At 25.8% G+C, this 22,503-nt stretch overlaps 1 protein-coding gene across 1 annotated transcript in view; it reads right to left on the bottom strand.

The window, feature by feature from the left end:
* Window positions 1–22,503, bottom strand: part of LOC114129106 (homeotic protein antennapedia-like) — a 183,471-nt gene that overhangs the window by 159,838 nt on the left and 1,130 nt on the right. Inside the window, exon 2 of the mRNA XM_050197159.1 lies at window positions 350–464. The gene's annotated coding sequence lies outside the window, so the exon portion shown is untranslated. The remainder of the gene's footprint in view (window positions 1–349; window positions 465–22,503) is intronic.

Genomic DNA, 22,503 nt, shown 5'->3' with positions numbered 1-22,503 from the left:
TATCTAGCAGAATTGACATGCTATTTAAGGTATGATTTATAATATTTTGTATATTATATTAAATAGTTAAAGATTATTGTTAGTTATTATGCTTATTAATAATATTATACAGTTATACTTATTAAATTTTATTCTTTTCTAGTATAATTAAATGTATTTTTTTTGTTATTATCGCAATATTAAATTTGGAATAATCAATGGTTAATATACTACTTTCTTACAATAATTAAATATGGCATGTTTTATCACTCTAATAAGTAATAATAGTGTTAGTTATACTACGTTTAGTCGTATACGATACTAGTTGGTATAATATACATGAAAAACTTAATTAATAATATTTAATTACCTTGTTCATCGACGTGGACAGAAATCATTCTTGATTTTATCAAAGAAATTTAGTACTCGTATACTGAATAAATTTAATTTATCTTTGATGCGGTATTACTGCAAATGTTTCAAATCTGAAAAAAGTATAAAATACATTAGTATTTCCTAACGCCTAAATAATAGAAGAGTAGATACTTATATAATATTAACGATAAGTAGCCGTGGATAGTTTTTAATATTACATCCTCCACGGAGTTAAAGAAGATAAATAGTATAATATTAAAATAACTCTAATAACGCAAAGAATTGGGTATTATTTTATTATTATTATATACCCGTATCCAATAATAATAATTGATAAGTACCTACCTATTAAATAAAATACAAAACGTATGGTTAATACTTTCAAACTTTTTTTTAAAATACAATTAAAACAACTACTATTAATTATTTAAATAAAAAGAGAAAACCTATTTTACTCTAGTAAGTAGGTATACATTATTTTTTTAAATGATGTCATCAGTACGATCCGTAATATACCTTTCAACAATCTAAATTCGATTATTACATTGGCAAAACAATAGACAAGTTTCATTAATGAACCTCGCTCACCACTCGGTGAATATTGTATGTCACGCACCGGGTGGTCGTCCAATTATATATCACAGTAGGTATATAATAAATATATACGTGTGCCATAAACCAAAAAAAAAACCTTATTCATAAAATCACATGCTTAATATTCTTCGCGAATTAAACAATTTATTGTATTATTACAATATATTTTAAAAAAAATCATAGAACAATTTTAAAATATTTGCAATGATCAAGAGTTCACACAGATTAAAATAGATACAATATTAATTATTTTATATCTATTTTTTACTTAACAATATATTTTTGTAATCAACTTTATTTTATCAAATATTTAATTTATATAAATTAAAATAATGAAATGAAATAACAATAACTTATAATTGCGTTATCTCAAAAACTTTTAACATAGGTACACACATTTTAGATTCCTAGTGATTTCTTATGAAAAAAAGTGTTCACTAGGTCAAAAAACATGAAAATTTAATATTAAGTTCTTCTTAAATTATAGTTAATATAAATAGAAAAAATAAAAGTGTAAATCACCAAATATATTATAAGTGTTTGAAGTTAAAACTGAATAACAATTTCGTCAATATTGCAAAAATTATTTTATAGTTGAAAATTTATATATATATATATATTTTTTTTTTTTTATAGTATACCTTTAATGATTTTAAAATCGAATACAAGGATTTTGTATAAGTTTTTCAAACTATACCTAATAAAAATAATTTCTGTTGGCAACTCAAATAATTGTCTAAAAACGCTTGAAAATTAAAATTTTTACGACATTAGGTTATTTGCACCCGTAAAATAACTATTTATTTGCGGTTTTTGTTATTTTGTTGTAAGTAATTCAATTATTTGAATAACGAATAATGAAAATGAATAACTGTAGATGCCTTAAAATCAATTGAAAATGTTTATATGGTATAACTGTTACTTAATGAAAAATTTAAATTGTTAATTTTTTATAATTTTTTTTTTTAATGTAAACAAAAAATTATTTGTTTGGTTGAAGTTTTTGAAAATTAAGAACAAGATTCAAAATGAGTTATTCTTATTACAGTATTAAAATATTAAAAATACATAAGCATAATTTTTTTTTACATGCATTTTAAATCAAAATGTAGACAAAATTCGTCAAATTCGTCAAATTCCCAGAAATTTTGTAATAAAAAATTTATAAAATCATCAATTTGTATAGCTAATACTTTAAAATATAATACAATGGTTTTTAGAAATAGCTCATCTTAGAACCAAAAATCTAAAGAATATACAAACACGTTTATTTTAATAGATACCTATATTAATTTCCAATTTGGACCAAATTACTTTATCATATATTATGAATATTACTAGTCTATACTACGCAATGATATGCTTCAAAATATGTAGACTAATTTTAAGATATTAATTATTTATAGTTTTATACTATATATGAACGTACTCACACAACATATAATATTATGTTAGCATTTTGTAGAAACCATATACAACACAATTACAATCTTATTTCAGTAATACTTTTATTTTAAATATGCTTTACCATTGTACAATAAAATTATACTATGTAGGTACTGAAAAAAATACCGAATAATGCCATTTTACCATTGTCGTTTCAATTTTCAAAATCTTCGGACCGTGAATGAAGTCGTAAACGTGTAATGGGCACGACGTGGCAATAAGGAAGTACAATGTCCAATGCTCCAGCTGGGTATATACGATGCTTCTATTTCTATTATTTTTCTCCCTTAGGAGGGGGGTAGTCTTGAAAACAGTTTGAAACACGCATATACCGAGGGACTGATAAAACACGTTAGACTTATGCGCCGGATGGTTTTATTGTAGTTTTCCGGTTTACAGGATAACAAAAAAAGGCGAAAATGAAACGACAGTATTGAAAAGAAAAGACATATTATTATTTTAATGACTATCAATATATTACTTCTTTAGTAAAATATAGAATAAATAAATACTAGATAATCGATTCAATTTTGATAAGTATATAACCCTTATGTTAGACTTTTATACTTTTACTAAACTTTTTTTTACTTTTTTAGAATTTTCAGGTACAGGAAACTAGGATTGTTACAATAGTTTCATATGGAGACTATATAACGACAAATGACCGTAAACTGACATATAAATTGTAAAAAAAAAACATTTTATATTCAACAATTTTTAGCTAAATAAACATAGATACGTTTTTTTAAATGGTTCACAAAGTAGATTACTAAGAATATTGAGGACTTTATAAGGTATAATAATATAAATATATAGCGGTAATATTAAATTCTCTGTTAATGTTATATTTGTTGACCTTAAAGTAAGCATTAAGTCATAAGAATATAATATAGCTAGTAAATATAATTAATTTTAAATTTAAAAATAGAAATGGTTGAAATTACTTTTTTGAATAAAATTGTGAAACATGAATTTAAATATTTTGTTTAATATAATAAATTAATAAACATGCATGATTTATTTCGGGAGAGAGTGCTGAACACTATCTTTTATTTTCATTATTAAATTATAGTTACCATCATAAATTTATAGAATTGTGTTTAATTATATGTATATTTCAATAAAATATATAAATAATAAATATACAATAATACATCACTTTAAAACAACGTATTACCTATATTATATTAGTTGTTTACAGTGTTTTCATAATATTTAGCTATGTACAATTTTACATGCAATATACATAAGCTATCAACACAATAACATAACTATTATAAAAAAACATACTAGGTATATGGTATATTATAAAAAAAATGATTTGGCAGATTATGGTTTAATAAAAATACTTATAATAATACGATTATTTTGGAAACCTATATAGGTTGCCTTTATAGCTATCTTGTATACATGCGTATTCTTATAAATAAAAATATAAGTTATATGCGGTTTACTCGTATAATATATCAGTATTTTACATCCATGATACATCGTATTACTACGAATCAAGTTTGATATAATATGTAGAATTAGAATACGTTTTTCATTATTCTATACAAATTTAAATATTAAATAATTAATAAAAAAAATTAAAAATTGGAAGTGATTGTTTTTTATTTCAAACTTTCAAAAAATAATTTTACCAACTAAGACTTTTAGTTTCCTGTGGCTTCAAGCCAACACCCCCCATTGGGGCATTATATGGACTTAGTGCACGAGGCTCAGCAACATATGAACAATTATTTCACACCGGTACCTACATCCCCGAGTGTATATTCATAATATGTTCACGACAAGCCCGCAAACGACATCCACTTACACGTGTTTATGCAATCGCATAATAGTACACCGATTAATTACACAAGAACTATACGGAATTAATTACCATTATATTGTTAGTATCCAAATGACGATATTGTGTGATCATGTTTTGTATGGATGTATGTAGTGTATATCGATATTAATAAGTATATAATATATTATATATAATGTAAAAAATAACATATAACGTGTAGAAAACAGAAGCATATATATGATATATTATCATAATCTATAAGTTTATTTAAAATGACCAAAGGTTTACATCGACAAACAGGATTTTTTAGAAGTTCCGATCACATGTGAAAAATGTACTTTACACGTTTCTGTTATAATTTTAATCACATAAATTGATTCCTCAGGAATAACTGCACACAAATTTACAAAAGATACACGCAATGTGAAAGCTATTGAAGTATCTTCTAATTGAGTCTAACTTATCCACATCACATTAACATAATAAAATTTAACTTCAGCATCAAAGCAATCATATCATTTTTATGAGGTAGGTATTCTTCTATTGAAGGAAAGTATATAAATAAACATGTATATAATATATTGTGAAGAGGGTCAATTTACTGCAAGTTGTATAAAAACACAAAAATATTCTTTATTCAAATTATACCCGACAGATTTTAGCTATTCATAATTTAAATTTTAAAGTAAAACTACTCTTTAACTATATGCATAAATCTAAATGTTGTATATAATAATAGCCATTTGTCCCGAGGGACTCATGATGTTTAAACATAGACGCGTTAAGTATCAACGTTTTTACGATACTATAGAAATTTGAAAGGAATACTATAGCTAATATTTATAGCTATACCTATAAAAAGTATTAACTATTTTAATTAGATGTATATAAAATAGGTGTAAGTAATCGCTCTGCTGTACAGTATTTGTCGAGTGTACCTCGTCATTGAGTAAGTCATTGTAATGTATGTATTAAATTTGAATTCAATGACTGTTACTTTTTTTTCATTGTCTTTGTAGATACAAATTATTAACTTACTAGAATTTTCAATTTTTGATGCTACTTACTACTAAATCAGAAATATTAGTTATATTGATTTGAAAAACAAGTATTTTGTAAGTAAGATTTAGTAAAGAAACTTAACACTTGGAAGTCATATACAATATGTCTATATATATAGATTATAGGTATATATATATATTATGTGTGTGTGTGTGTGTGTGTGTGTGTGTGTACGTTTAGAAGATCAAAAGTTCTCAGCAGTTTTTTGTTAAAATTAATTTAACTTATCTTTTTACTAAAATAATCAATAAGTCACTATAATAGACAACAGTAATATAAAAAAAAAATATACATCTATTAAAATTAATTAAAATCATGATAACTATATAAATAAAACTCATTTACAAATATAATGGAAAAATTAACTAACAGAAAATATTTAAAGTTAATAACTTTTCAAGTATCTACTTGCTCTCTCTTAAAATGTTATACGCTAAAAGTAAAGATAAAAAATGCATATCAAATAGGTTACAGGTATCCAAAATTAATGCTTCACCCGAATCTAACAATGCAATTTATAATAATTAAAGTAATTTCTGTGTGGGTCGAGAGAAAATGAAATAAGAAGGCTAATTTATGGTCTAAGTAAGTAGGGTCAGAATAAAGAAAATTATATTGCCCAACAATATAAAGGGAAACTGCTGGCTAAGGGTATATCCTACTGCTATATGGTTGAGCGCCACTGAGACGAATGAAATTCCTCAGCAACACTCCATTCCAGCCACGCCACCAACCAAGCATCATTAGTGTTAACGTCACATCAATCTTAACAATAAAACTATAATGCAACCTTATAAAATTATATACCCTAAATTATAGTGTAAGTTTAATTTGAACGTTTTTACTACATATTATACTGTGTACATAATCGATTTCATTTGCATAGAAAATAATATTTTGATTTACATTTTAATGTTTGTATTATATACGTATCAAATAAATAAAAATAATTATATAGTAACTCTTCATATTACATTAATTTAACGAACAATATTTTAAAATTACATTAATTATAAATATTTTATTAATTATTTAGTGAGTATAGCACTATAGCTATACCAACTTTATATTTTATTAGTAACTATTAAATATACTGCTCTTGCAGTTAATACATATATATTTTTTATAGACCTTTAATGATCATAATAATAATCATAAATCATAATAAATAAATTTACTAAGTTAATTTTTGTTAACGACTACTAAATAGGTTAATTTTAAAATAATTAGGTTGATTTTTGTTTGTTATTACCATCAGAATTATTATTATCTATTTATTTCATCAACAATGATAAGGCATTAATATAGTTACAATAATATGATATACCTATTGGCATAGTAATAAGTTTAAAATAAACCATATTAAATTAAATCTATGTTTGTAGGACTAAAGAATCTATACTAGGATATCTATAATTATTTATAATGGCAACATACAAAAAGTTTCAAACAAATTGATTTTATTATTTTTTTTTTCGAATTTAAAAAAACTCCGATTAGTTTATTATAATCTTAGTATAGGATATAAATTAAGTATGTAGAATACCATAAATTAGTTAGATACCATAGAACAATCTTAAAAAACACAAGAGTTTCCCAAATACTATAAAACTTTTTCAAGTATTTACTTATGAGAATTTAAATATATAATTTTATTTTAAAACTATTATTTTGACTTTCTGAATAAAAAAAGTGTATTTAAGTATTAAAATACTAAACATAATATTCTAAAATTAAATCATCAGTAAGTATCAGAAACATTGCGTTATCAATCAACAATGAAATATAGACGACATTAGTATATTAACTTAAGATATCTCACAACTACTATTTACAATATTATTTAAATTATTATTATTTTATACTGCTTTTTGTTTTAATTTGTACAGTTATTATTGTCGATAAATTCTATAAATTATATATTTCGTTTAAACTTACAATTTACATCAACTAAAGTAATTAAAATTATACAAAATTTATGTGTATACATAATTATTAATTATAATCTATACGTACAAATGTTGAGGTCACTTTTAAAATAATATTATTTAGTATATGGTGCCTAATGCCTCAGATACTCACTTACGAAATCGAAATAATTTTGAATTATATACGAAAATATAAATTATTATATGAATCAAAAAAATATTGACCCTTCGACAAATAAAGATAACAAAATAATATTTATGCTTTTTTGGGAGTTATCATTTTTTCGTATTTTGCTTTGTTTTTTATAGCATTATATTTAATACATCATTTATAACTAACTACGAGTATACTTGCTTATTAATTATCAAATTCTGGTATAAACATATATTGATAACTATTATCAATAAAAGAACTGTACCATAAAAATTATTAAGTAACATAGTATTATTATTATAATTATAAGACTTTAGGGAATAAAATACTTAGGTATATAGAAATGTATAATGATTAATAGATTGATTAATAAAAAATAATATGTAAATCAGGATTGTACATTTAAAAATTTTAAATTATGGGAAAATTAAATATGTATCTCGTTTCAATTCTGAAAAATAATATATGGAAAAGGAATAAATATATTTGACAAAATATATCTGAAAACGGAAATGGGCTCTCTTTTTCATATGTTCTTTACAACAAGTAAAGTATAAATTTAGTTTGAAGAAAAAAAAATAAATTCTGTAAGTTTAACAAATGCTTAAGTAATGAGCGATGTGATAACATTTTTATTACTTTTAACGCATAATAAAACACATTTAAAAATCAACATCCTCTTCCCATTAAACGTCGAATAAAAATTAAACTAATATTGTATACATAATGTATACTGCAATAGTGCAGTACACATATTACATACATTATTGTAAGACATAAGATGAAAATGTAAAATATGCAAGTTTTTTTTTTAATTTATTATTATAATAAAATGAAAATATATATATATATATAATATTGATAATGATAAAGCTATACCTATATTAATTTTATTAAAATTGAAGTATGATTTATAACTATAATATTTTTTTTTTATTAACCGAGATATCGTAATATTTTTAAATTTTGAACTAAAATATTTACATCATTTTGTAATTTTTGTATGACAATGTTGTGCCTATATGATTATCTTTTGGAGCGAGCAATAAAAACACTACAATTCTAATTTTAAGATTGGTTTTTGTTAGAAAATTTAAGTTTTATTTTTTTTATGGAGGTCGACAGTAAATCAATTAACAGTTTCTAGTACTGTTTAAAGTACCTGATTGAGAACAATTTTAAAAAATATTTAAAAATGGGAAAATGTATACATCATACAAATTACAAAACTGCAAAACTATACACTTACATTGTTTTTGATAAAATCGAATATTTTTTATTTTTTTATAAATATGTTTAAAAACCATTTTGAACGTTTAATAATGATTTCCTACAAACGATTTTTGGTATTTCTTTATAATTAGAAATTATTAATCGTAGAAACTTGAAATATTCCACTATTACTTAAATTATTACTTTTTACCTATAGTAAAATTTTTAAAAATTTTAGACTTATTTTAAGTTATTTTATAAGATGAAACGAGATCGTCGGTTGGCTTGATCTTGGTGTAACACTCTAACAACGCGCGCCTCACCGACGACGACGTTTTACCGCAGTGAGGAAAAACATCAAGCGTGTTGTATTGGATATTTGTTGCACCCGATGCGTATAGCGTGCGCCCTATAACTTACCTCTCTCCCTCCTCGTCCCCCTTAGCCAAAAAATCGAACAGTACGACAGCGACGAAAGGACTAGGAGATAATATAAGAAGGTTCACTTACAGTGTCCGGCGGTATGTCACCCAGGTCGTGATGAGTTTGCGATCGTCGTGAGCTCGGTCACCGACGCACTCGACCCTCTGGCTGTTATAACTATTATATGTAATATGTAAATATTATATGTATTAGATACATGGAGCATGAATGTCAGAAGTATGATCTTACACAATAAAATTAATAAAACAAATTCAAAATTATATTTTCATTGCTGTCAAAAAAAAAATTTTTATTTATAAAGTATCTACTAGGCTAATATGCTGCTCTTCACTCGACAAGTAATGCAACTGCCGGAAAATGATAGTGGATACTTGTCAATAATGGTTAGGGGGAAATTAATTTTGTTATAATAATATACACAACAACATAACAGAATAATGATTGCATGGTATGCCATAATGTTGAGTTGCGGCAACTGATTAGTACTGCCGTTATGCAATCCGTCGTTGATAGTTCCTGATTTCCTGAATGGCCCGGATGAGTTACCACTAAATAATGAGTAGTGACTAGTGAGTACTAATAACCACCCACATTTTTAATGACAAAGACATGCCACTTATAAATTATAATACGTGTATCACAAACCTATCGTAACAAAAAACCCTACACTGTAGGGCCTACAGGTAATGATCATAACTCATAATATAGTTGCCCAAACTCAAGTTTAATATAGTAAAAACTAAAATAAAATAATAAACAAACAGAATAATTTCAACTTTCAAAAATGCTATTTTTTATTTTTATATAATTTTACAATTAATTAATACATGTAAAACAACAAAAACTTTAACCTATAACTTAACACTTTTATCATTCAAATTTATTCAGATCATAATATTAATATCGTATATTGATTATAATTATAAAAATAATGGACCCATGTAAAAACATGCCTATACGTGTTTATATAAACATTCGATGTCTATTATGTAATGCTTATATTATAATTTTATATGGAAAGCACTTTCAAGGTGACAAATCATTTTTTTCTTTCATTTAGTCATGTATGTATATTTCTTTCAGAATTTTTTCTATTATTATGATAGTATTTTTATTTTTTCTACATAATGTAGATTGTAGATATGTATGTATGCTAAACCATGCGTATGGTTTTTCCTCTAAACCTACTACAGTACTACCTATCAGCGAGTTTTCGTGGAGTGGAGCAGGGTAGAAGAAGGGCGGTTTTTGTTTTCGGCCCCGTTGAAGGGATAATAAATCAAGGGTGGCCGCAACCGGCTGTAAATCATTGTGTGTTTGTATGTGTGTGTGTATGTGTGCCATTCCCGACCTGAGGGTAGTAGCACCCGAGTATGGGTAAGGTATTCGAAATGAACAAAATTAATCATTGTCAAAAACCTAACCCCCCCATTTACTCTTCCATACCTACAAACCTCTGGGGTCCGCGAGTTTAATTCCTGTGCACTTTCCTATATACATACTGTGTATATGTATGTGTATATAGCTATAAAGGTGTATATATTTATGTACTGTATGTATATATATATATATATATATATATATATATATATATATATATATATATTATTTATGTATATAAAATATACCCCTCCTCATTATGGTCTTGTCCTGCACGACAGTAACCATCTCCTCGCAATTTATCTAATGTCACTCCCCGCTTTTTCTTCCCACTACTTACATCTTGCTCACCCTTATCATTCCGGTTTCTTTTTAACATATAAAATAAAAAAAATACAACGAAATCCATCGCGGACACGACGATAATATATTACACAACGTGATGCCGTGTCCATACAATGATCGCATGTAAAATACACATAAATTGCTACCACCTGTCACTCACGTATAATGACGACTTATATTTATGACAATCTATGCATCCAAATTCTTTTATAATCGTATAAGTTCTAACTTATTAATATACTTAAACTTTTCAATTAAAAATGTATGTGTATTATGTTATGTATTAGGTACTGAGAATAGCTAGAGTGCATGGTTGTAATATTGTTAAAAAAAAAGGTTTCTATGCCTAGCTTCTATTTCAAGCCATTTATATTTTACTGAAATATTGAATAAAAAATAAATATATTATTATTGTTATTAAAAAATTGTATTGAAATTAAATAGGTAAACATAATATGCATTTCTATTAACCCAGTTAATTACTAACTAAAAAAATATGTATTAAATTTATATTGTGTTAACATAGCGCTGGTGTTAATGGTAACTATAATAAAATTTACTTAATTAAAAGAATTGATTTAAAAAAATATATTGGCACAACACACATTTTCATTCAACAAAACAAACTTTCTATTCCTAGGCATATAATGTTATATTGTACCTATCTAGTAAATGATGAAAAAAAAAAAATCATAATTGAAAATTTAAAATTAATTTCAAAATTTGTTCTTATTTAAATACAATAATTTAAAATTAAGCAATTTATTTATAATTTTATATTAAATTAAATAAATTAGAAAAATAATTTTCAATCACATAATATAAAATAAAATTATTATATAATATAATATAGTTAAGTATAATTCAAGTAGAATCAAATTAATAATAGATATACCTATGTAAATATTACCTAATGTAAACATTTTCTTATTGTAATATGATTGATTGTATAGAATAATATCATTTTAGTGTATAGCTTACTATCTAAAATATACCATAGAATTGTTATTTATCTATTCCTAAATAGTTGAGTATTGTTACATCTAAATATATTATATAATATAAATTGTAAAGTTGAGGACGGCATCTGTAGGTTACTGTAGGAACTATAATAATGTCAGAACTTTAATGTCTGTTAACTTTCTCGACTTCAAATTACATAGTTTTTTTTACTTAAATTTTACATACCTACTGGACAATAATTATTCACTATATAATATTATCTTTATGTTATAGTAGACACATTTATTATTTTATTTAAAATACTTATATAATAATGTACGTAGCTCGTAGTTAAGATATTTTATTCTAAAATGTAAAAGTAATTCACATTTTATTAAAATTATTGTTAATTTTAACAAAATAATTATTATTGGTATAATGCTATGTACTCAGAGTTATAACTAACTATAATTAGTTAAAATATATTTATATATATTTTATTAACCTTTAAATTATGTTATTAAAATTCATATTATTATAAATGAATTCAATTAAATATACTATAAAGTACCTATAAAGACTCCTTATTTTTAATTTCTTTAAAAAATATATCAACATTACTTAAATTTTTAATGAATAGTAAGTTTATAAAATACATAATATTATACTTAGTATTGTAGTAATATTAACTAAATATTGATAAGATTCAATTTTAAAAATAATAAAATATATTATTAACTGATTCTAACTTCTTTAGTAAAAATAATTCAAGATAATATTATGATAAAATTACACTAGAGACTGGACAATTGATTATTTAGATATCTATAAAATATAATATAATGATTATCTGAATTACATTAAATTACAATCTACTAATATTAATATTGCAGTATAGCCCACGATTTTATAAAACTAAAATGTAACCATAACACCTATAGGTACAATAGATACACACATATGCCTATCTTTATGATGCTGCACTCAATAAAAATTATCCCTCACTCCTCTCTCAAATATGAAAACCGAGTATTGTAAAATAATAGCCAAAATAATAAAAATAATAACACATTTCCATGACTTAAGCTTCCCTTTGTAGTTGCTTGACCATTCAACATCACGCCACGCTATGCTATGCACGTTCCCTATACGAAATTATATTATAAATACGATTTGAGAACAAACGAAAACACTTATTGTTAGTGGACTCCGCCGCCATTACGGTAGGAATATCAACAAGTCGCCTATATCGTAAAAATTTATCTGGCTGCACTTTTAGTTAACTAGCGAATTGAAAAACAGGGGGTTGCCACTATAATAATATAATGTACAAGGGTCTTCGCACCGTGTAGACACTAAACAAGTTATACTTATATATATTAAGCTGCTTTAAGTCACCTTTCCCGCACTCTGCAAGTATCAATAAAACTAGGTACTAGGAAAAGAATGGTTAGTCAGTAACTGAAGTCTATGACCAAACATATAAAATTAAGTATGAAATATTATTTTAAAAACGTCAATTAGTGACGTTATATCTATTATAAGCGTTTATTTTTAAGTAAAGTTTGTTTACCACCTTAAGTATTGATATAATAATAGCACGATTGCTTTAAAATTACGTGGATTAATAAAACATTTCTAAAATATATCTTATCAAAATTTATGAAAATTACTAGATTGAAGAAATAACTAAAAATATGGCCAAATCCGTGTAGACCTATTAAAATAAAATAATGGCCGACCATTAGGCTCGTACATGGTATATGATGTCGAGAACTGTATAAATTTATAACCGTTCACAACTGGTACTTGATTTATGTGGTGAAATAGGAATTACACATTTTACATTAGTCCATTTATAGCGCATGTTCAGATGTATTTTAGTTCTGGATAGTTTTTAAATCGTTTTTACATCTGTCCATTTACATGTTTCATTAAACCTGATAATGTGCCTATAGTCATTGATCACCCACTACATTTCCGGAGCTATTCAATAAAATATTCTCATAAATTTTACAAAAAAAAAATTTCAGAGAAACTTGAAAATTAATTTATTTTATAATCTGTAACTTTTTCTTAAGATGATTTATTATTATGTTTTTCTCTGAATATTAAAGTATAACAATCAAATGTGTAGATCAGCAAATTCACAATATTATCGATGGGACTAAATTTTGGCGATTTGTAACCTACCAAGATTTAAAATTTAAAATTATAATAATAATTATTATTATTATCTAATATCTATGTATAATATATACAATATACATAATACACATAGATATTATCATGTGTTAAATTTCAAAGGTATTTGGGTTTTTTACTGCATATTAACATATAAATACACATGTTTTTGATAACTTTTAATTCTTAATTATTTTTGTCCACGCATATACAGTAAAATAAAAAATGTCTTAAATAAGAACCTCTGTTTTTGAGACTGGGTTTGAATTGGCTTAGAAATATCTTTATAAGATACTTTTATATTTTTTGGTATCTCCAAAATTTACGTTTAGAACGATCAAAAGTTTTAGATTTAGTAATAACTGTTATTGTATTTCTTAGTCCAATTATCAAGGAAGGTTATACTCTATTTAAAAACACACAATGACTCTTAGGAAAAAATTCAGGAAGAACGGTACCTACAAAAAAACAAAGTAATAGCGCAAGTGAGCGATGCGACTTAGTGGGTTGGGAACCGACTATGCCCATAGCCCTACAATCTCAGTTATAATGATAAAATAAATTTTAAAATGTCCTGTATAAGAAGTGGTATTTTTTTACGAGTATTAAAGTACACGGAGACAGCGAAACGTATAAACGTATAAAATAAATGCTATGTTGTCTAAGAATGATGAATATTAAATAACGAATTTAACAACGTTTGAATCACATAATGGAGGTCATTTTAATTGACAATGAAGTGCACAAGAAGTTAATTTATAAATATTATATAATATTAATTTTTATATTTATTTAATTAAAATTGTGACTAACACATAAATTAAATATTCATATTTTAAAATTAATATTATAATAGTAATTTTATCTTGCTATTGATTTTTTTTTTTAAATAATTCATAAGAATATTGTTTTATATTAACTAACAGTATTTTACGATATTTTAATAGTCACAAATATGAGAGTGATAAATTATAAGATGTTTGAATTAGTATATTTTAAAATAATTCTTAATTACTGTTATCAAAAAAAATATATATTTTATAAAACCAACGAAATTGTTGGAGAAACATAAGTAACATAATATATAATCAGTAATACTACTTACACGGTTTAGAATTTTATACAAGTATAAACGACAGTTATATAAATTCATTGACATTATAGGCTTTATTGCTAGATATAACGACCAATCTTAGTATCAAAATTTGTTTAGTATATATGCCGTGAATTATACATGTTATATAATCAAATATTTAGTGTAACGTAAAAATGGATTCGGGCCAATCGTACTTATTGTATTATGCTATTATACCAACCCTTTATTGTGAAGTGAGATGTACAAATATACAAAATAATTCAAATAATGTAAACAAATAAATCTTTAGTATCATGACATGATAATATTATGGCTACATTTGTATTTATTCACGAAATTTAGTGTTATACATTTTGCTGTTCTATCATTTTTTCTTTAAAAATCAAAACATATGTTATGATTTGCAACAACCTATCGTTATAAAACGGCTTGCCTATAAATCAAATACAATGTATTCATGATGTGATTAACGGAATCCATATTTGCAAAACCGACACTGTAGACTCATAATACTATATAGATACCTACTGTTTAGGCGGCACTTTTGGTAATTGTCGTTTTCGGGGACCATTTTCGAGTTCAGCGGACGCGTGTTGTTCTTTAATAAAAATATAACAAACCAAATAAAAACTGTAAAAGTCCCGTTCCCCCGAGACTCATATATATTCTACGAGAAGGGTTTATATGAGCAAAACGTATGTAAAAAAAAAAATAATAATAATAATAATCATAAAATAAAAATACAAAAATAAATGCTGTCTATTTATGTTTTTATTGTCGTACGCTCTTTCGGATATTACGAGGGTTTTTAATCAAAACGACTGGATGAAAAAAAGGGTTTTTATTTTATTTTTAAATCGTATTTGGAGAAGGTTAGAAGGGGGGCACCGAATTTATCGGCAAATTTGTCCGTAAGCCCCGCCGTCCCAAATCGTAAATCACACTGTCGATGGATACGGGTCTTCCGCTACATTTGTTCTTATTTGCAGACTGGCAAATATAAATTTACGACGAGCTATGTCGGTGGATGTTTTTTTCTCCCGAAAAAAAAGGAGGAAACTGTAACACGCCGGGGTACTTGTACAATTTTATCAAGATAAACAGATCTAGCGTTTTTATTGCCAGTCCGTGATAAGTTTTTGTAAAACGGTTATTTTTTAAACTGTATATCACCCTCAAGCTAAAAACGAGACAATCGTCCGAAAAATTGATGTCCTCAGTATATTTGATACACTAGAAAATGTCTTAACATAATGGTCTCATAGTTTTAATAAGTTTAATATATTTTTCTTATGATCAAATTTAAAGTAAAGACAAACTCAATCTATATGGTACAAATTAATAAGTTGGTAAGTTGGTAATTTAGTTCTTCTACTTAATATGTGTTATGCATTTTAAAAATTATAAATAGAAAGAGGATTTTAATATTCTAAAACACAAAAAAAATTAATTTAAAAAAAATGTTTTTACATAATGCTTTAAGCGAAAAAAATATTTGTTTTTTTTTTTTTTAAATACATAATTTGACATTATTCATATTTATGATGTACTCGTATAAAACGACCTATCTAAATATACCTACTAGTAGGTACAAATATATATAGGTAATAAAAATAATATGACGAAGCAATATTTTTTTTCCTTAACTCAGGTAGTTTATGGTAAAAAATTATACAATTTTATCTATTCTAATAAGATACTTGTATATAAAAAAAATAATGTTTATAAAATTCTATAAAAATAAAAATCGTTCAAAAAAATTACAAAATGAAAATCTGATGTGAACGAATTTTTACTTTAAAATTAATCTTTTGAATCCATTCTCTAATGTTGTATAGAATATGTAATATATTCAATTATAAAACGTACCATACACTAAGTTTATAATATTAAGTATATGATCGGCCGATGGTTAGTTATACATTATAAGTACGCTAATTATTAATGATGAATAATCTCTCACAGCCATACACAAAATATTGTTACATATCGCCTGTTATTCTTTCATTTCTTGAATAGATCAATATTATAAATCATTTTGTTTCCATTTTATAAGAAAGATATGTTTTTATTTAAAGAACACAACAATTTTTAAATGTTAAATGTAAAATTGTTTAGAACTATTAGAAGAAGAATTAAATAGTTAGAATTAGTTATTCCATTTATGATAGGAACATATGGCTAGTAAATATAATAAATCTTACACAAATAATTACTACTATACTAATGAATTTTTCTGAAATTTCAATAACTGTGATTGAATAATACATAATAGATATAATATTATAATAAAGCTCTAACTTTAGACAGTGGTTAGGTGCAATGTGTGTAGTCGACACAGAGATAGTAGTGGAAGAGGGTTATTCAACACAAGGAGATGATGCAAAACGAACGGTGTTTTATGTGCCTATAAATCTCTAAGTGATGGGGTTTACAGTTACAATTAGCGATTCCTTAAGCTAGCCCATACAACGCGTGGTTCTTAAAACGCCAGAATAAATATTATTACCTATATATATAGGTAGGTTAAGTGTCAGGTTTTAAGCGTTCTCGCAAAGACGTATGGTGGAAGTCAGAGTATACATAAATCTTTGAACCGGGGCATCGGTGGCACTTCGAAGGATTTATTCGGTTTGATTTTCAGACGGTCTAAAATAAAATCGGCCATTACCGTACCCAATGTACCTATACGTTATTAAGACTGGCTGTGAACTGGCTTGGTCGCTGCAAGAGAAAAATTGCTTTTTATCGGATTTTCCTTAGTCTTTCAACAGCCTTTTACGCTCCTATACCATTTTAAAACTATTCTACATCTACGATATGTTTTAAATTAAAATAAACTCAACAGGTATACAACAGAACATGTTGGTAAAATAAACCTATGCTTTACACCAGATAATTCAATTAGTCATTTTTTATTACTCACTACATAACTTGTTATAATGTTATACAGTTATTACTTATTAATCATTAAAAATAATTTAAAGAATATACACAAATAAATAAAAATTATATTATTAAGCTTAATGATTAAGCTGTGATTTAAAATTCTAGATTTTTAAAAAATTTTATTAAAATGTATAAACTAAATTTATATTTAGATAAATATTAAAGTATTATAATTTATAAAATAACATGATTTGAGTTTTTGATTTTCATTTAATTATGTACCTATATAAAACTCTAATACCTATTATCCTCATCATTATATCTGTCTATTCATATTTATCATATTTATAATTCATTTCCATGGTTACCAATATACTTCGGTTATGTTTATTCATTTACTAACTGATTCGAATTGGTATAAACAAAAAGTAATAATAAATTATTATTCCAAAACCATAGTTTGCAGAATTTCTCCAAAGATTGAAAATTGAAGTTACAGGTAACCTAACCTAACCAGTGGAGGATTTTAAAAAATTATCTGGAGGGGGGGGTGTCCTGTGTTATATTATGTTGTGTTTATGTATGTATACTAGGGGTCAGATTCTGTGTACGCATTATATTATATATATGTATTATGTATATGTATATCAGTGTTTGGGGGATCCAGACCTCATGGACCCCCCCGTAAATTCCCCATTGAACCTAACCTAATCAAACCTTATGTTCAACGGAAACTTTAGTGCGAATAAGCTGTTCGGCCGCCTTCTAACAATATAACTGACGAAGCAAGTGCGATACCAAACTCAAATCGTAGCCAAAATCAATGATATCAAAAAGTTTTTAACCAGATCTACATATTAATTTCTCTTTATTTATTTGTTTATTTAAATTAACTATTGGGTTACCCTGAAAATCCGCGGGCCGCCGTGTCGTGCAATATGTATAAGCAAAGGCAACCAACGTCGAAACAATAATAAAAGATCGGTAACCTAGATACACGGCATAAAAATATAAATAAATAAAATAAAAATATATAGATAGCAACCATAACAACCATTTATAAACAAAAATGTCCATCGTAAATCTCAAAATCCTTGTGTAAGCACCTCTCTTGGTTGATTTTTTCCGATATTTTAATAGTTATTCTGATATTCAGGGCGGAGACGAATCCAACAAATCAAAGATCATCGAAATCGGTCATAATTTAATAAGCCCATACTTTGATATGATGTAACTAACTAAATTTTCTTTTATTGATGTATAAGATTTTTATACATTATTATATTATTATTTTCTTTCTTAATACCATTTGCAAATCTAACACAAGTGTTTTTCTAGTCTTACATATATTTCTAAAACATTAATTTGATTCATTTTAGTAACAATATAATATATAGAATTTAGCCCTAGATTACGAACATGTACATTGTATACAAGTATAACTAAATACTTTATGAACATAAGCCTATTAATATGCAATTTGTTTTTATATGAACTCTAACCGAAGAATATTATATTTATATTCATCATGTTAAATTTACAACTAGACTAGTGATATTTTTTAGTTGTCTTATAAATGAATTAGCTTGTGAATTAGGTGAATTAGTAAGTCAATAAAAACTTTAAATAAAATTGATTTGAGATATTAATGCTGATATAAATTGTAGTTAAACCTTACACATACTTATTTATATAATCATATAATAAATATTAGGGGTAAATAATTCATTTCAATTCAGTACCTACTCATTTTTAAATGCATTTGAACGTTGTCCAAAAGTTTCATATAATACTGATATAATGTAGGTGTTATTTACCCATAAAAAATATGTAGGATTTTCTTTAAATCGTTTATACCATCATAAACTATTTTTAACAAAATAAAATTCTTTTGTTCTTATTTTAAATTTTGAGTGGAGCAATAAATGTCTTGCGATAATGTGTGCTTTTTTCTCTTTCTTTTATCACTTTTTATAGTATTAAAAATAATATCTATATAATTTCTAGAAGCAAATTAAGGTATACGTTAGTATTTTGGGAGATTAAAAGAAAAAAAACATGTCAAGCTTTGCTGTATATTAAGTACTGTGTGGATCACTATTATACATAGGAGTGTTAATTTTGAATCCAATGATAAGTATCATAATATACGAAAAACGATACTGAACAGAAATGATTTGTTAGCCTAGGATATATATTTTAAATTGGGTGGAGAAAAAAGTAGTTTATGTTTTAATGACCTGAATACCCCAAAATTAAATCTTGTACAAAAATGCAAATTTAAACAAGTAGTATATGCTTCAAGTTTCTACGACTAGTAATTTTTAACTATAACAAAAATCTAAAGTTATTTTATAGTAAATCGTTATCGTTACGCGATTTTGTAAATATTTAAATTTCACACACTCATAACATTTTTTCCTATAATGACGTTTCGAGTTTTCTCTATAACTATTAGAAGAAAAACTTATAGAAAACTTAGTGTTGAATTATTTATTTAACCTTAAATATAAATAAAAAAAATCGAGGAATTTCCAACTACAAAATTACTTGTAAATTTTCACAATACATTTTGACATACCCATTTCGAAAAAAATTTGAACTTCAAACGAGTATAAAAAAAATTGTGACTAACGATTTTTGATTTTTTTTTAGCTACAATAAGAAAAACACAAGAAACTCTGTATTAAATTTTCAAGTATTTCGGAGTTTTAATTTTGTTATCAACGTTTAAAAATAAAATACTTGGAAAATCAAAAATTGCAGTTGTCTATAAATAGGTTAAAAAAAGGCAATAATATTTTGAAAATTTAACAGTAGGTATATAGATAACACTAATACAAACATTTGGTGGAAATTTCAAGTAGTTACCGTAGTTCATTATTGAGTTACTATTATACAAAAAAAAATCGATTATGTCGAAAACCGGTTTTGCGTAAAAATTTCCGCTTTTGCTCGCGTTTTTGTTTCCCTATTTTTGTGATTTTTCCCATTTTTCTTTTTAAACTAATGGAAACTCCTTATTTTTTACTTCTATAATGCACCAAGGATATACTCCTGAAGATTAAAATTGAAGCATTATTTCGATAAGTTCAGTGTAGTAGTGTACACACAAAATAGAAACACATCATTGTAAAATAAATAAATTCATCACTTCGTTCAGAATCTAAAAATCCTTAGTTTTTAATAAATTAATTTTAAAAGACCAACAAACAAATCATTAAAAACGCAAATATTAATGTTAAACCAGTTTATGACAAAATATTTGGTTTTTTGTTGTGAATCAAAAAAATATTTCACTAAATATGTGTACATTAAATTATTTGAACATATAAAAAAAATATCCAAAAATAATATCAAAACAATATCAACAAGGTTTATAATTTTTCAAATTAATGGACTTTCTAAAATGTAGTATGACTTAAACCTAACATAGCAGTCATAGGTCAAAATATGTTTAATTGCGTTGATAAACTGATAAGTGATAATGATAAGTAATAAATCAATTGAGATAACCAGTGTGAGTGTGCCATTTATAATAATAACTTATGGTAAAAACTAATCACTATAATAAATAGCTATAACTCAATTATATTACAGTAATATAAAATAATTTATAACAAAAATATAATGTTTAACATTGGCACTTGTTAATCTCTTTTTGGATTACTACTAGATGTCTAGCAAGTGAGTAATAAATTCTCACACAAACAAGCTTGCTAAAATTCAGAGATCGATTCCAATTTAACCGTACCTCTAGAGAGTAAAAATCGACGGTATGTTATTCGACAACTAAATCGTCTATACACTACTTATACACCTCCAGATATTTAAAGATACCTAACCGATCCTTGATCGACAGAAGTTTGTGAACACTGAACAGATCTCGTATATTATTACATACATACATACATACTTAACTACACACACACATACCTACATAATACATAATATGAATAAATATTAATATTATGCGCAACTATTTGAAGAAAAAAACGTAAGCCATTGATTTCTCTTTTGGATATATCTATCTATAATCGTTAAGTCACGTAGGTATAGCCGTTTTTATTATTAAAGCGCCAACATCGAGTCATCACGTCTTAGCTGACTTACTGTAATAATCATAAACGTTGCCATTTAAAAACGCGACGCGAACGACGAGCACTAATATTATGACTACTATTATATTATTATTATTATTATGGTCGCGACAAGTGGTCGATTTGTCTCGTCTCCGCCGTCGCCGGACACGGTAATTATTATCCCGCACCGGCACGCCGAACTGGTCTAGGTCGGCGGCGACGGGCACGCGCGCACGCGTTCGTCAAACCGCCTCCATCGACGGCCCGTCGATTGTTCATTCAACACGACACTGTTCGCGCGCGCGCGTGTTCCGTCCGATTTTATTGTTGTTACACGCACACACACATACGCAATCGCGAATAAATACTTACTATTACTCGGGGTCATTTGCTACATCTTGCAAACAGGCACTTACGACTTATATAGGTGTATAATATATTAATATATATGGGTACACATGACAATAATGATACCAGATATAATATTATACAAATACGATAAAAGTTTTTTTTTTTTTCTTACTTATAAATACTTCATTTTTCCATATTAGTTTTTATTATCCCGGAGAATGGTAATAATAATAATATAACGGCGA

The sequence above is a fragment of the Aphis gossypii genome, chromosome 1, assembly GCF_020184175.1.
Source record: "Aphis gossypii isolate Hap1 chromosome 1, ASM2018417v2, whole genome shotgun sequence".
Taxonomy (NCBI): Eukaryota; Metazoa; Arthropoda; class Insecta; order Hemiptera; family Aphididae; genus Aphis; species Aphis gossypii.
Note: the sequence above shows the minus strand (reverse complement) of the source record. Positions and strands in the feature narration are given on the sequence as shown.